General features: G+C 40.5%; 1 protein-coding gene across 4 annotated transcripts in view; it reads left to right on the top strand.

The window, feature by feature from the left end:
* Positions 1-288: 288 nt before the first annotated feature.
* sema4ba (sema domain, immunoglobulin domain (Ig), transmembrane domain (TM) and short cytoplasmic domain, (semaphorin) 4Ba) overlaps positions 289-16,540 on the top strand; it is a 53,295-nt gene continuing 37,043 nt past the window's right edge. The window contains exon 1 of one of the 4 annotated variants that reach the window (XM_085282117.1): positions 289-424. The gene's annotated coding sequence lies outside the window, so the exon portion shown is untranslated. Of the gene's footprint in view, positions 425-492; positions 693-12,302; positions 12,503-16,540 lie in introns of those variants that run through there. The other 3 variants (XM_085282115.1, XM_085282116.1, XM_085282114.1) reach the window with 3 other exon arrangements.

Here is a 16,540-nt window from a genome sequence, read left to right as displayed (position 1 = left end):
CTAACCACCAAGGGCATTTCACAGTTACCAGATCATAAATATTAAATTTGGACTTGGGCACGCAAAGAAAAGAGCTCAACAGTAACAGGGAGCTTTTGCTGCTACGAGGAGCACCTCCCTTCCTCTGTCCACTCCTCTCCCACCCTTCCACAGAGGCAGCCTATGATGTAATGCTCCTGCTGCTGATAGAGCAACCCCCTCTCCTGCTTTTTTTATATATTTATATTTACCCCTCCCCTTCCGATTTGCTACTGCTGCCGTTGCACTCGCTGGTAGTGATAGTGGCGGTGGATGCATGCGTGCGGTGCCGGTTCAACTGCATCCTTGTGCAGGGATCCCTGCAGAGCTTTCTTTTCTCTGTCACCACTTGAATGAGAGCCACTCCTACTAAGCACTGCAAGACCTTGTCCTCTGCTGATGAAAGGTAATTCGTCTGGCATCATGACAGAAGAAATTCACGGGGAAAAGAGGGGAAAGAGAGGAGGAGAGTGAGTGAAATAGGGAGTGATATACAGTACAGAGGGTTGACTGACTGTCCAGTTAGCTGCTGAGTAAATTGGTCTAGTTGCTGAAAGCTTCTTCTCGCCACAGTGCTGGATGTCATGGCAATTGCTCCCTCAGTGTGCGTGCATGTACTGTATGGTGTTGGTTTCCATGGTAAAGATGAGACGGATCCCCGTGCTGGCTCAGAGGTAATTCAGCATGTGTCGTGGAAAGCTATAATTACCTTTATTTTGAAATGATTTCTCATCTCCTGTGCAGAATTTTCCCTCAGGTTCTTTTTCTTTTTTTTATGGATTTAAATATTTTTTAAAGATCACAGCTTTGTTACACTTTCTCTTATAAAAAAGAAGATTTGCATGTGATAATAATTTTGTACTTCCTTGGAATATTTGACCCATTTTGACTTGTCCGCTCAAAAAAAGAAAAAAAGAATAACTGGGCGTGTACAATGACAGCCATGTAGCTGATACGAGCAAAGCAGTGGGCGTTATCTGCATGCAGATTTTCAACTGCTTCAGAAATGAGCAGCAGTTTACAGAGCGTTGTGGTTACAGTGCTTCATCAAACACTTTTTTGAACGGCATGTGTACTTCCAGCGCAGCATCACAGTTGGACGGTTCTAGATGGATAGTAGTTGATTATTTTCAGGAGTTGTTTAACCTTAACTCTTTCGCTATATCAAATGCTAACTTAATATTTCATATTTCGTCTGCCCCACATGTAGATGGCCTTATAACTAATTCATCTTGAGGGTTTTCCCTGTGTTTGAGTCATCACTCTCTTCCTCTTCCTTTTTCTCTATCTATTCATCTCACTGGGTCATTTCCCTGAGTACACAGTGCATTAGTAGTATAACATTTCTCTTTTGTAGTAATTGGCTTAATGAACTAACACGTCTCTGAAGCACAATCTCATTAGCTCTTTGGGATCATGATTTATTCTGGATTGCAATTTCTGCTTGGATTAGATAAAGAGTAACCATGCTTTTCAAGGTTATTTTATGGTTATCGCACTGGGTAGAAGTCATTTGTAATTGAAGGTGGTTGGACAGAGTATATTATTCATGAGAGCAGGCATACTGTATGCATGCTGTGACTAGGTTAAAACTGAAAGCAACAGTCCCACTTTCCATTTTCACCTCCAACAGTATCACCACCTTAAAGACAAGGTGACATCGACAGAAAAGCAGAATTTTAAAACATACTTAATTACGTTTAAGGGTAGGATGCGGTATGAAGAAGTTCTGGGGACAGATCCATAAACATCAAAAAGTCTTTCCCGATTTAAATGTGGAAGAGTTCCAATTCAAGGTCATCTTCTTGGATCCAGACAGATTCCAGCACAAAAGCTCTTTATAAATGAACACTTAAACTGTGTGCTCATCAGCTCTTGTTTCAAGCTCAAATTTCATGTTTAGGATCACTTTTAGGTGGTAATGAAAGATGGCTCTCTGGCTACAACCAAGCATTTTTAGCAGAGGAGTTGAGGATTTTCAATTTTCAATCCGAGGAGGATGAACAGCATTGTGTTTTTTTTAGATTCAGTAAATCACTCCATGAACTTGTACAGTGTTATGTTTTCACTCAGGCAGTCAGTCCAGACTCTCTCTAATGTCCAGGTGCTTTTGAGGGAAAGATCTGAACAGTGGTGGTGGCCAGAAGCCTTCTGATAAAAATAAAAAACAAAAGCAGCAGCTGCTCTGAAAAACGATCCAGAGCTGTGCCAGAAGAGGATCTTGAATGTGAGATTGTGCAAATTTAAATTGGGTATAGGTTTTGACTTTTACGGACTTACTGACCAATTGTACAATTTTATCATCAAGGCAATGGACTATGTTAAACAATGCGCTGCTAATTTCTGTGTAATGAGAATATCATCTTTTATTACAAAGAAAAGAACAAGAACTGGGGTCAGCAGTGTTACATTTGCAGGAAATGGCAGACCATGGTTAGTGTTTTTGTCAGGAGGATGGCTGCAAAGGAAATTGAAAGTTTGGACAGCATCTGTCATGACAGGATGCCGTTTGATTTTAATTAAACCTTTATTTAATCAGAAAAAACCCTAATGAGATTAATAATCTTTTTCACAAGTGTTCTGGCCTGAGATAGATAGCGCTATCTGAGATGGTGGGAGAAACAAGAGCTTCCGAAGAAAATACAACAAGAACATATAAAACTTCACTCAGGGTTCAAACCCAGGATTTTCTTGTTGTGATGCATTAATGCTAACCACCAAGCAACCATGCTGCTGCAATGGCAATCAAGTGGCTTGTTTAAAAAGTTTTCCCTCATTTTTTTCCAAGCCATCCAGTGCAGTGGACTGGTTCCTCTGTCGGGCCATTTTGGCCACATGGACACATTTTTAATACCCCTGTTTCATTGGAACTAGAACTTGTAAAGAGACAGTTGAGTTCATTTGGGCATCTGACCAAGATTCCTCCTGGATGCTTCTTGGATCAGGTGTTTTGGGTGTGTTCCACTAGGAGAAGGCCTCAGGACAGACCCAGGACACACTGAAGAGATTGTATCTTTTGGCTGGCTTGAGAAGACCTTGGTGTATCCCCTGGAAGATTTGAAGGTGGTATCCAGAACACCTCATTTATTTAATATGGGGAAACATGAATGCAGTTTGTTTGCAGTCTTTCAGAAATATGTGTATATCTTTTTTTTGTTAATTAATTCATTATACTGTCCCCATCAAAACTGTAAGACCTCTTGAAAAATGGCAAAAAACTCATATGTTGCATGGTTGGATCTTAACAGGGTTCCAAGTAGAGCTTCAACATGCAATAAGAAGAAATAGGAGTGAGACAAAACATTTTTGAGCATACAATTTATTGAAAACAACTCTTAAACTGAAAGAAGCTGTTTTACAGCTGATCAAAAGTTCTAGGACCACACCTCCAAAAAAAACCTGTAAACCCCCCCCCCCCCAAAAAAAAACAAAAAACAGAAATCAAAGTTTCAAACATGAACTCAGTAATGAGTATCTACGATGTTATTGTTGATCACTTCAAAAATTTGTTGTGGCATGCTTGATGCAAGTGTTTCCTTGAGGTGAGTGGGAACATTTCTCCAAGTGGTGAGGACAGCAGCAGGAAGGGCATCTACTGTCTGAAACTGTTGTCCATTTTTGTAAACTTCCCTTGCCATCCATTCCCAAAGGTTACCGATTGGATTTAGACCAGGGAACACGCAGGATGGTCCAAAAGAGTGGAAGAAGTCCCTTGTCCTGTGGACATTGTGTACTGTAGCGTTGTCCTACTGAAAAACCCAGTCATTACCACAAAGACGAGGGCCCTCAGTCATGAGAGATGCTCTCTGCAACATCTTGACAAAGCCAGCAGCCGTTTGACGCCCCTGCTCCTGCTGAAGCTCCATAGTTCCACTGAAGGAAAAAGCACCCCAGACCATTATGGCGCTCCCTCCACGTGTAGAAAACATCTCAGGTGGGATCTGCTTATCATGCCAGTAATGTTGGAAACCATCAGGGTTAATTTTTTTCTCATCAGAGAATAAAATCTTTTTCCACCTTTCAATGTCCAATGTTTGGTGCTCTCTTGTAAAGTCCAAATGGTCAGTTCTGTGGCATTCAAGGAGATGAGGCCTTTGAAGACACTTTTGTTTTTTAAAGCCCTTCAGTCTCAGATGCCCCACGATGGTTATGGGGCTGCAGTCGGCAATAGTAACTTTGGGTCGAGGATCGTCCAGTGTCTTGACCAACAGCCAATAGGATTTTCCAGCTCAGTGCTGGTGAAATTTTTTGGGGTCTTCCACTTGACTTTTTTGTTCTATTCCAAATGACTGTCTTTCTGCCTCCCACCTCAGCAGTGATGGCGTGCTGTGAGAGACCCTGCTTATGCAGTTCAACAACCACTTCAAAAAGGGAACGTTTTTTTGCCTTTGCTATCAGAATGTCATGACAATGTGACTATCTGGCAGAAAATGAGAGTGAATCCACATTTTTGGACAGATTTGGCCTTTTAAAGGCATGTGGTCCTAAACTTTTTGTCAGCTGCAAAACAGCCTGTTTTAATATATCTGTAATAATAAAAATATATCTTTGTACATATACGAATTTCAGTTGCTTGTGTATATAGGACTACTTTGTGTCTTCCTTCTATATTTTATATTCCCCTTGCCATAAATTTCTAATTTGTGGGATAATAAAGGTATATTCTACTCTATTCTCTATTCTAAAATGTTTTGTCTCGCTCCCATTTCTTCTTGCTGCATGTTGAAGCTCTACTTGGAACCTTGTTAAGACCAACCTTGCAACATATGAGTTTTTGACATTTTTCAAGTGGTCTTAAACTTTTGATCAGGACTGTATTAAAAAACTTAAAACTGTATAAATGTAATTAAAAGGTAAATCATTTTTAATTTACAGTTCAGAATGCGAAGATGTTAGATTTACTATCATTTAAATCATTTCCTATAAGTAAGAATAAAAGAAAAAAGCAAAAATCTCATGCAAGAAGCTCAAACCTTTTTAAATTTTTTTGTTTTTGCTTGAAAAAATGTTAAAATTGTATCAAAATATATGCGTTTAAACTTCTGTCAACCCATCTGACTGTGTTGCAGTCTTAATACTGCAATATACTGATATCTAAACTCAAGAAAGATCTGTAAAAATGACCATGTATTTTGTATTTTATCAGTCAGAATCAGAATCCTTTTTTGCCATTACATATCAGATGTTCAAGGTGTGGATGTACAAGCAGCATTTAGAATAGTAGCTAACAATAAAAACAGATCTAAAATATCACCGATACAACTATACAAATGTACAAGTGAATTAAATAAGATTAATACATACAATAAAAGATACCAAATCACATTAAAAGAGCTGCTTTAAGAGTCTGATATTTCTGGCTGTCCTGATCATTGATTTACAGCATCGCCTACAATCACTTAGTATAACTACTTATATTAAAAGAACATCTAGCTCAGTATAAATAATCCAGAAAAATCACTGACTGTGCAAAAGGTCATATTTCCCACCAGTTTACTCTATGACATGAGTTGTGATAACTCGTGGCTGCTAAATCAAATTTCTGGCTGTGTCAAGAGCAGATTATCCTCCCTCAATTGTAGGACATGGTTGTTACTGTATGTGGTAGTGGGAGGGGGGTGTATGTGTGGGGGAGGGAGACCTGAGGTGGAAAATACAGGAAAGTTGAGCCGCTGCCATGGATATGTTGGGCCACCTGAGGAGCATTCGAGCTGTTCCTCTTGCTCTGTTGGATTTGAAACTGACCCAGTTGCTCTGGAGGTGCGCCCGTTTGCCCCGCTTTAACAAACTGTTTCTTTTTAAAAAGATGAAGATTGGAAAAGGATTAGCGGAGGAAACTGCCACATGTTGTGACAAAGGTCATAATGTGGGAAGGTACACGTAGATTGCGGTGATCGGTTAACCGTGTGACCGTTAATGCTGGGAACCTTTGGTAGCAGTTTCAGATAAGTGAGTAATGCATAAGATGGTGACACAGGGGAAATAACCATGTATGCAACTTTAATGACCAGGGTGAGTCACACGGGCCGCTCGAAAGCTCTTTCTCTATCAAACACACACACACGCACCAGGGTTTGTTCACTGGCATCACCTCCTGCCAGAGGGCACTCATCCCACAAACCCTCTCTGCTGGTGAGTTTCATGTGAGAGGTGGTGGAGTCATGCCTGTAGTCGTGTCATACTGAGCCATCACAGCTTCAATTTTTTTTTCTCCCCAAACACACAAAGCACCGGAGGAAAAATCGCAACATCCCACATTCACAGGTGTGTCTGAAGAGAGTGTGATTGATCGTATGCTGGGTATCTCCCACCATCTGACATGCTGCTCCCATCACATTGGATGTGAAAATGAATCAGTCACCTCAGCTGCGCATCAAACTGTGTCATCTTTGCTGGTACTTTTCTGTATAGTTTAGCTCATATTTGCTTAAATTAAAAATATTACAAATGCAAACATTAATTGAGTTTATATATATATCTATATATCCTTCAAGCTTGGGTCCTCTATCAGAGGCCTGGGAGCTTGAGGGTCCTGCGCAGTATCTTAGCTATATCAATACTTAGTATCTGCTGGAGCCACTCGCCTAGCTTGGGAGTCACCGCACCTAGTGCTCCAAATACCACTGGGACCACCTTCACCCTCCACATCTTCTTGAGCTCTTCTCTGAGCCCTTGGTTTTTCTCAAGTTTCTCGTGTTCCTTCTTCCTGAGGTTGCTGTCATTCGGAACAGTTATCTATCACTACGCCCGTCTTCTTCTGTTTGCCTACCACCACTATGTCTGCTTGGTTAGCCCCACCATTTTTTTTCTGTCTGTATCTGGAAATCCTACAGTATCTTAGCTCGCTCATTCTCCACCACCTTTGGGGGGAAGTCACATTTTGACCTCGCGACTTCCAGGCCATATTCGGCACAGGTGTTTCTGTATACTATGCCCGCCACTTGGTTATGGCGTTCCATGTATGCCTTGCCTGCTAGCATCTTGCTCCCTGCTGTTATGTGTTGGATTATCTCAGGGGCATCTTTACACAGCCTGCACCTAGGGTCTTGCCTGGTGTGGTCTGACCACACCAGGTTTGGTATATGTAAAGAAATTAGAACAAGCTGAGATTTAAAGTAGAGTTACTACTCCCAACTGGTTGGTGAGTGGTGGCCAGAGATTGTGGAGGGCTGTCACTGAGTGGTCTCTAGGTTTGTGGGCTTTAGTGGCTATCACAGTGACTGCCTGCAACCACTCACCAAGCAGTTGGAAATACACATTTTTCCATAGCAAGGAGTGGTGGCCAGGAAGTCAATGACCAACCTCTAGGCCTGTGTGACTGGGGCCCAAGTTCAAGTCTGAGTCTTATGACTGTCTTTGTCATTGTGGTTTGCTTGGTCATTTCAGACGTGGTTTTGTTCCTATGTCTTTTGTCTCTGTCATCGTGTTTAGTGTTACTCTTTATGTTTCAGTGTTAAATTGTCCTTTAGTTAGTAATGTTTGCTGTTTCAGTTTTGTTTTTATTTTTGTCTTGTTTTGTTTTACTTACTGTTTTGTTTCTTTCCTTCTTTTTTCACCACCTGCCCCAATTTATTTAGTCTCACCCGAATTTATCCACTCTTTCAACAACTATGATACCCTAATAGCAAATAGCAGTCCGCTAGTAGGTCTGTCATTATGCATCCATACCTTGTGCAAACTAGAAAAAAGTCATTTGAAACTCTTGTGCAGATCCCAGACTTTCAGCTGTAGTAAATATGTCAGGCTTTGTGCTGACAAGAAACAGTCTTGAGTGTCGTGAGTTCCTGACAGAGAGAAGGGAGCTTAGCGTTGTGTAAAGTGCAAAATGTAAATCAAACAGAAGAGCTTGGCGCTCCATAAAAGCTTCTGTTTGAGAATTGTTCTTTGTGTAAACATCATATGGGTTTAATGAAGATTTGGAACAAACTATTGCTGTTACCGTCAGACTGCAGTAAGAGGATTTTTAACAACAAAGAGCTGTCGAACTTTGCCAGATCATCGCCTGACCTGGTGTCAAAGCTGTGCTAATATAAGTGGTATGAGGACAAACAAAGGCCTTAGCTGAGTAGTTGTGACTTTAGTAGCTTCACAACTTTGTTGACTGGAATTTTCCTTTTAGTTTGTAGCACTGAACAGATGCTTGAAGCAAGTGCCAGCCGTGGCCCTGCTGTTACTATGCAACTGCTGACAACCTGTAAGATGCACAGCAGTGTTTTCGCTAAAGGTGAAATATTTTCCAGCTCATGTTAACAACACTTTTATTGCTGAAAGTGAAGGTCTCAGGAGATCTTAGGTGCTTTCTTCTTATTGAAAAAAAAAAGTTTGTTAAATGCTTGGCTTGAGCAGAAGCCAAGCATTTGATTGTCACAAGGTCATAAGTAGCCTCGGCATAAAAAGGTATTATTCTGACAAAATGTAGCCGCTAAAATAACGGCGTACAGTAAGGAAGAAGTTAGCCAGTTTGGTTTTTGTCTGTCACATTTTTCTATCACATGCTTTGCACAGTTACGGAGTTTCAACACATTGGATAGCACTGCGTTGACAAACACTGAAACAGAGTTGGGGGCCGGTGTTTCTCAGCTGTCTTCAGCGCTTCTGTCAGCCTCAGTGACTCTTAAGTGCTGCTATCTGGTGTGTTCCCATTAAACTAATATGTGAAACACGAGGGCTTATCGCAGCGCTGTAATTCCTCTGCAGTTATTCATTTATATAGAATGAGTTGTCAGCACTTCTGCTTGCTGTGTGTGAAACATGCAGAGGCTGGAGAATGATCAAACTTGCATTTTCAAGTGGTCTTCTGGAATCAGAAAAGCTCATTATGTATCACATGCTTAATGTTATCGAACTTAAAACTAACTGCATGGGTCTTCTCCAAGATGTCAGGGTTTATTTGCTTCATCAAACATTTCCAGCTATTTTGAGATTTTCAACAATCAGTAGATTGCTTCTGGTTAATTTATGCAAAATGTGGTCCACCGTAGTTGCTGAGTAATACGCTCTGAACAATATTTTCATTACCATATACAGTTGTGGTTTACATACTCTCATCATGGGCATGAATGTCATGGTAATTTTGTGCTTTTAATTATTTCTTTGAACTGTTCTTTTTCCAGTGTGGAATGACTGTACAGCATGTATCTTTAATGACTTAAAAAAAAAGAACTGGATGATTAATCTTACATTTATTTTGGATTTCTCTGATCCAAACAGGCTCAAAATGTTACATATACCAACACTAACATTTGTTTGAATGGCCTTTAACAAATGGTTCTTCCCAGAATTGGTAGATCTCTTTGAAACTTTTGAAGTTTCCTGGCACAGACCCAAAATTTTGAATAACATTGAGGCTGTTGCTTTGGGGCGGCCTCTTCAGAAGCTTAATGTTAGCCTGCTTTTATCCATTGCAAAACCAGTTATGATCTGTGTTTGGAGTCATTGTCCAGACGGAACGCCTAACTGTGTCTAAGTTTGAGCTGTCTACCTCCTGATCTGATGTGAAGCAGAAGAATTTGGAGGTAGTCCTTTTTCCTCATTTCATCCACTTTGTGTAATGTACCATTGTCACTGGCAGCAAAACAGCCTCAAAGCATGACGCTACTACTACCGTGCTTGATAATCAAACTTAGCCTCACCCTTGCTCCTCCAAACATACCTCCTGTCATTGTAGCCAAATGGCTTAAACTTTGTCTTGTCTTGCCATAAAAGCTTTGCAAATTTCAGTCGAGCTTGTGGGTGTCAGTTTTGGAGCATGGGGCTTCTTTCTTGGTTGACACTCCCTGTGATGTGACAGTGACGCTAATGTGATTTCAATCCCATGATCAGTCTTTGTATGTAAACAGTAAGCGATATCAGTTTTATTCTTAACACATAAATATTAACCTAAAACCCTATAATAATAATAATGCAACTGCCCTTTCAGAATATTAATAGATAAAAACAAGGAATTATTCACTCAGTTTCTCAAACTTTGTACTCCAGTGTCTTCTTTCCCTTAATATTTATGCTTAACCTAATTCCAAAAGCAGCTTATGGCCGACCATCCCTGAGTAATGTCCTCATAGCCTCCTCTGTGGTAGTTAACCATTTCGCACAGAGGAGCGTTTCTGTGTTTGCTAATTGCTAACTGCAGGAGTGCCGTTTTTGTTGAAGTCATAAAGCAGACGCAATGAAAAGTGACATTTTCAGGGCACGCGCATTAACTGGGCCAGTTTGTATCTGTTTGACTGGTCTGCTCTATGTGTTTAGACATCTGTCAGAGAAGTCCTACGGATTGTTTGAAACTGTCCGCTGCATGGCAGTAGCAGGTGGTTTAGCTCAACAAGAGGTGTGCCACTAATCTGAGGGAGGTATCCAGTAGACGTAAGTTATAAATAGGTGAGTGAGTATCCTCGCTACGGCCTCAGTGTGGAGTCGACTTCGTAAAAGAACACTGAGCTGAAATTCAGAGTCCCAACATCTCAAACTTGGCATCGCATCGCCCTCCTTAGCAGTTGCCTAAAGTGTATAATTAGCATATGCTATTTTCGAAACAGGCGTCCCCGTCTCAACATGCTGTTATCTTACACTTCTCTCTATTTACCCTGCAAATATTTTTGGAGCAGGCATGTAAAGTTTTTTTGGTAACACTTCGCTTCGACTAGACTTTTTAAATACTTTGATGTGTATTTATTAGCATGTTTCAAACAAACCTGAGGTATCAGCATATTAGTATACATTGTAAAAATCATGATTATTATTAATATATTAAGAAAACTATTAGAGCTCTGTTCATAAAGTACAAAAAGAGGTGATTCTTTGGAGTCTGATGTCCCCTTTACAAGTAATGAAAAGGCCTCTTCTAAGACTTTGCATCACCTCTGTCGTACTTTCAGTGTCATGGCCTGAAAACATTGCCCTTGCTACTGTTGTGTGTATTATTTTAGAACTGGTATGTGGCTCAGCTTCACATGCAGGACTCTCTTCTTCACGTGCCTCTCATGTAGCCTTAAGTTCAGTGGATCTCGGCTCTCACTGATTTACATTAAGTCCTAGGACTTTAAAATAAGCACGAAACGGTTACTGTTGGAGCATGCAAAAGGACTAATGCTGCTTTAAAGTTTTAAATATGTAGGAGGCATTGAAGAATGCTTTTGTTGCAATGCTGTGGCTACATGATAAAATTCTAGACATTTCTGTCAGATTTCTGATGATTAACTTGGAAAATGAAAAGAATGTTCGATGCCAAGACGTAAACAAGTGAACCCTCATGCTCGAAGCTGCGTGTTAGTGACATGTTTCACAGATATGCCATCCAAAGAGAAAGAAGTGTTCCTTTTGATCGTCAGATTTTACTTCACGGAGGTTTAAGTCTGAAATAAAAGAAGCTGTAGCTGTGGTTGGGAGGTATTTGTTTTGAACAGACACTGTCTCAAGATCCGAATGACTATTAGAAAGAAGTATTACTACTAATAATAAGATGGGCGAGCTGCAAAAACAAGTTTACCACATCTCAATTAACACTAGTGAGGATCTTTGTTGTTCTATTTGTTATCAAAAGTTTGTGATGGCTAGATTTTTATTCAGGAATTTAAATTTCCAAATAAAAGACTAGGAATACAGATTCATTAAAGGCTGCACATTCTAGCTTTAATATTTACTTATTAACATATTTAAGATTTACATATTTAAGAGATTATAAGTGTTGAAATCCAATCTGCTTTTGTGTCACTATAACTAGTAAGGAAGCTTCTATATGTTACTCGTATCAGTGGAGTCTTGTCCAAAAAAATAGTTTTTGCTGTTGTATTCTCTCTTTATGTTTTCACAACATTGTAGGAATTCTCTTTGAAAGCACAGCCAAAAATGTAATGACCAGAAAATGACAGGACATTAGTGTATTTATTTTAATTTTTAAAAACAAATGATGTTGGGCAAAAATGCCAAGAACGTCTTCTTAAGTTCACACTAAAGAGGAATGTTAGGATATGCATACTAAGTAAAAAAATATAAATCTGATGTTAATAGTTTACTGTCTTTGTGGTTAATATTAGATCTGTTATCTGTCTTTTACTATTGCTTATGTGTTCTTTTTGATCTTCATTGCTAACGTTCCCCATGCAGGATAATGTGAGTGTTTCTATTTTACTCTGAGTCATTAAAGTAGTGCAGAAGGTTGCTGGATTTAAAAAAAAAAAGAAAAAATGAGTCAACATCAGACTTGTAGAAGTGTACCTCCCTCCCTCTTGTGACTGTGTGTGGGCGGAGCTGCAGTCTGTTGAGTGGCCAGGGGGCAGGCTGTAGTAGACTGTGTCAGACAGAGGGAGAGTGTGGACGTGTGGACTCAGAGCTGTCATCTGAGAGAGATTTAAACTTCTCTGTACCTGTGGATTTTTTTTCTTCAGACGTCCCCCCCTGAAAGACGGACTGATCTGCCTGTGGGCCACCTAAAGGAAAGCTGTTTTAGATCTGACGTGAGTTTCTGTTTAACAGCTGACTGGGACAGAGCGTAAGTAATGGTGTTACAATGACTACCCTTGTGTTCATTAACTGCGTGGTGCCGTGGCTGCATGAATCATTGATGCGAGTGCGCTGCAGTTCTGGTTACCTGTTAAAACAATGCTAGGATAACCCATCATTTGCCTGTTGGAGAATTATGATGTTTTTATGAGTGAGCCCATGTGAGGTTAGCTTCTCTCTTTAAAAGGAAAAGTGGGTGTGAGTTGACATGAGACAGACCACCATCCTCTCCACTAGGTCTTTATCGTAAGGTGATAGAAGGGCAATGGGGTCATTAAAAACCCACTTTGAGTGCAGCCTCATGCATGTGTGTGCAGTGTGTTCGTATTTGTGGGTCATTGTTCTATCTCCTAAACATGTAGGAGATACCCATGCATTAAGTGATGTTGATCTTGGACTCATTTCCCTTAGAATAATAGGTATTTGCCTGGGTGTGTTACATTTTAACACTTTTTGGCATGTATCGGCTGTCTCTAGCGTCTTTATGCTGAGGCACAGCTCTTCAGGAGTGAGCCTGTGTCTGGGGGTTTGGGCTCCTATTTGCAGGCAGAGGGTATGAAATGTGGGTTCAATTACCCCTGCATCCTCTCCAAGCTACTTTTTGTAAATCAAGAAGGGTATGGGAAATCAGATGAAAGAACAGAATCATCAGCATGTACTTTTCCAATTGAAATTGGAATCCTTTTTTGGAATTTTGTGTGATAGCATATAGAAACATCAAATAATGTTCTCACTGACATGCTGCTGGCAAAACAATCTACTAATGGCAAACTGTCAGAAATGTGGTTAGCAGTCAATCAGTAGAAGGATATGGTTGATTTTCCCCTATTGGAGTGAGCTTTAGTTTTATTATGTTGCATTTAAAAATAACTTGTGTATTATATTGTCTTTTGTATTCTTACATCACGTTTATTTCATTTCCCTAATATAAAAAGGCTCAATAAATATGGAAATAGTGCCGTCTGACTAGAATAACTTCCGGTTGTGAACTTTGGAGGTTTCAAGCTTCCCCATAAGCTTTTTTTTAAGTTGCATATTTTACTGCAGCTGGCTGAGCGTACAATCATGTTCTCTTTTAGGTGTATGTTTATCATTCAGCACAGTAAAGGTCATTCAAAACATCCAGGCTATTTTTTGGAGTGGACTTTTTGGAGTGGAGGGAAACTTTACCATAAAACAATCTGAATCACTGTGATCTTACAGGATACATCCTCAGGAAAACTTGATATCCTCCTTAAAAGCTTATCTGTGTTTGTCTAGCATCTATCTACCAACAGGGGACATGAGAGATAACCCTCACAAACAATCTTGCACGCAGACACAGATTCTCAAGCGATCAACAAACACCCAGCAGCAGAACGGGAATAAATGCGAGCTTTCATGAATTTTCAAGAATGGCGGATTATTCCACAAGAGGGTGGAATATAATCAACAGTGCTATCACATTTGTGGCAGCAATCGACGTTTTTTCTGGCCCGCTATATGGAGATTGGTCTGTCTGCTGTAGGAGAAAAGCTTGTCTGTGCTGACCTTGGCCTGCTGTTTCTTTTGGTTTGATCCACAAAGAAAACAGCTGGCAGTTGCATTCTGGATGCCGGCGGCCTCGACAATGAGCTGCCTGTATGATGCTGTCAGAGAGGCTTTGGCTCGTTGGTAAAGGATGGTGCCTGTTATATCAATAGCTAAAATCCAGACTTCACAAAAAAGTTAAATTTATGACATGGTGGTTGTTGCTTGCAGTGAGAGCCTGCCTTGACCTGAACGCTGCTGAAACATTCCTCTGCAGACTGAAAGTGTGTTCGAGGCGCTGCTGTGCTGCATCGAGTCTGCTCAAAGTAGTGTAAGCAAGGTGGAACTGTGGGCTGTCAATGGTAGCAGCTCAAAGCAACAAGCAACCTGTTGCTGATTACTAAATCTGCATTGTGGAGAACAGACAAAGAAGAAATTAATCATACTGCATCACACTGTTTTACCACAGCTAATCCTCCGTGCTGGCCCCACGTTCACATTTCTTGTTTGTCAGCACATCCCAGGGGTATTTTCTCAGCTTTAGGCTGCTCTCATCCTCCTTCATCTGTTTATATTGTCAGGTTGACTCTTGCCCCAACATAAAGTATGCATATGCGTGTCTGCTATGTACAGCATTTGTACTATATGTATGTTCTCAGCAGTTGCGAAAAATATTTTTAAGAGATGTGTTCATCCAAAATGTTGCCCAATGACATCCCTGATCTATACTTACTGCAGTAACCTCAGGTATTCTTTTGCATTCATGGTGTTTCTTACAGAGATGTTCCTGAAAATGAGCCCTCAAGTAAAATAAATAAAATAGAAAGTGAAGATTTTGGTAACTTTAGGTCAAGTTACACGATTCTCATCAGCAGGTGGAGTTTACTTAGTGGTCAGGAAATCTCAGATTATTCGGTTTCTTTTCCTGAGTGTCGGCAATCGTCTGTAATGCCTTAACAGTTCAAACTCAGAGTCTGACCAAGACTAGTCTCGCTGCACAGTCCATGTACTAGCTGTTCTGGACTTTTTAATCACGTCACATGTCCTTTAGATGTTGTGATTTTATCTGACTTCCTTTACGTTTTTCTAAGTGTTGTTGAAAGCAAGACAAAAAAGGGTTTATGGCCGGGGTACAGAAGAGAAGGGCCAGCCACTTGTAACCTAAAGGTTAAACACAGGCCTTCAGGGAGTCCTATTACTGTGTACTCACTGATGGGAACTCTGCAAACATGCATTCTGGGAGCACAGCGGGCTTCTCTGTTTATTCCCAGTCTAGTGCTGTGCCATGGTGTGGGAAATGACTGTGGACATGGAACATGGCCAGATCAGTGCTCTCACGTCAGCATCTCCTAGACCCACACGTGCCTTTTTAACCCTCATGTAACACGCATCGAAAAAACGTCACATCCACAGGAAGTACTGCGGGACCTTGTCTTGTACGTGCAGCGCTCTATTTTAACTGTACACAATCATTTGAAACAGCTTTACAAAACTATGTGGAGTATGCTTACACACGTGTCAGCATTTCCTACTTGCTGGTGTGAGAGTTGCAAAATTCCCATTTCAGGGTATATTTCCGTCACTCATCACCTCGCACCTGTTCCTCGTGCATGTTTCATTATAAAGCTGTTTTTTAAAACGTAAAGCTATAAAAAGAACGCATCGGCTATTGGATCACATACAGGAAATGTACATCATGTCACTGTTAGTGGTTGAATTTGTTTGTGTCCATCCTGATGTAAGTGCGGGAGTAGCTCTGATGATTGAATCAGCCTCCGGCCGAGCCTTGTTTGGCAACTTGTCCCTCCCCCGTAGCCGTGATTTGATATCTCTAAGCATTCCAGGTTATGCCCTTTACTCTGCTAATGGTGCCACTGACCCTTAAAGACATTCCTGCGGCAGCTCTCCAATCACACGTCTGATTGCCCCTCCTTGTAAACATGCTGTCTTTTAACATTGTGATTACTTACTTTACAGAGACATATTCGATGGACATTGGCTGAAACACCTAACTGACATAGTTGCTCTTCTCTAACCTTGGACACAAATAGTACAATGTAGCCCACTGCAAAAGGCACTCTCGCCTCTCATGTGTCATGTTGCACAGAGCTCAAATATTACACACTTTGTTGTAAATCTGTTGATCAATTTTTATGAGAGTGCAGGTGTGATTTTAGTTAGCTAACTCTTATGTGAATATGTAGGCCCTGCTTGGTTGTTTTGAGGTGTCTGAAAGTCCTTTGCCCTGAAAAATGTTGACTTTAACTTTATGAAGCACATGAACAGTTGTGGGTTGCTAATTAAATAGATCATCAGTCTTCAGTCTTTATTGCCAATTATGTTGAATTTGGCTCTTGAGTGTGACCTTTCAGAATACTTTCTGCTTTCATATATTGAAATGACGATGAGTCATGTGCGACAGTTGGATGGTTGCATAGTTGTAGCAAAGCTACTTCTGTATTTCTTTGTTTTTTAAAAAACAAAAAAAACAGAAGGCCTTTTATAGATTGATCCTGTT

The sequence above is a fragment of the Mchenga conophoros genome, linkage group LG7 (genome assembly GCF_057382185.1).
Source record: "Mchenga conophoros isolate Kocher_MC1m ecotype Shallow Benthic linkage group LG7, M_conophoros_male_GT1.1, whole genome shotgun sequence".
Lineage (NCBI taxonomy): Eukaryota > Metazoa > Chordata > Actinopteri > Cichliformes > Cichlidae > Mchenga > Mchenga conophoros.
The sequence above is the reverse complement of the archived record's forward strand: the minus strand, read 5'-3'. Positions and strand labels throughout refer to the sequence as shown.